This window comes from Cryptomeria japonica, unplaced genomic scaffold, assembly GCF_030272615.1.
Source record: "Cryptomeria japonica unplaced genomic scaffold, Sugi_1.0 HiC_scaffold_1439, whole genome shotgun sequence".
Classification (NCBI taxonomy): domain Eukaryota; kingdom Viridiplantae; phylum Streptophyta; class Pinopsida; order Cupressales; family Cupressaceae; genus Cryptomeria; species Cryptomeria japonica.
Window position 1 is genome coordinate 27501 of NW_026729877.1, and position 931 is coordinate 28431.

Genomic DNA, 931 nt, shown 5'->3' on the forward strand with positions numbered 1-931 from the left:
CACCTCGCGTGCACCTTGGTGCGCACACCTTGGCTGGGTTGCGCGCCCTGGTGGGCACCATGGTGCGCACCAAGGAGCGCTCCGAAGTGTGCTCCAAGGTGCGGCGTGCACGAAGTCGGAGCCCGGTTTGCCCCGGGTGCGCACCTCGCGTGCACCTTCGCCGCGGTGGGCACCATGGCGTGCACGAAGTCGGAGCCCGGTTTGCCCCGGGTGCGCACCTCGCGTGCACCTTCGCCGGGGTGGGCACCTTGGTGTGCAGACCTTGGCTGGGTTGCGCGCCCTGGTGGGCACCATGGTGCGCACCAAGGAGCGCTCCGAAGTGTGCTCCAAGGTGCGGCCTGCACGAAGTCGGAGCCCGGTTTGCCCCGGGTGTGCACCTCGGGTGGGCACCTTGGTGCGCATGCCTTGCCTGGGCTGCGCACCAGGGCGGGCTCAAGATGGCACCCGCGTTCCTTTTTTTTCACTATCTTTCAAAACGGAAATTTTAAAATCTCATTTTTTTTTGCCTTTTTCTGGAAATTAGTGAAGGCAGCGCATCAAAGGTGCGCACCTCGCTGCCCACCACGGTGCGCAACGCCGGTGGGCACCCGGGAGTGCTTCGAAGTGTGCTCCAAGGTGCTGCGTGCACGTTGTCGGAGCCCGGTTTGCCCCGGGTGCGCACCTCGCGTGCACCTTCGTCGGGGTGGGCACCTTGGCTGGGTTTGCCCCGGCTGCGCTCCGAAGCGGGGTTATTGGAGCGCCGCCTCTTTTTTTGTCGGAGCGTTTGGTGGGGTTTCTCGCATTGGCTCTTCCGAGGCCCGGTTGCCACCCTGGCGCGCACGAAGTCGGAAGTAGGGTTAATTGCCCGGGTGCGCACCTTTGCCAGGGTGGGCACCTTACCTGGGCTGCGCACCAGGGCGGGCTCAAGATGGCACGCGCGTTCCGTTTTTTT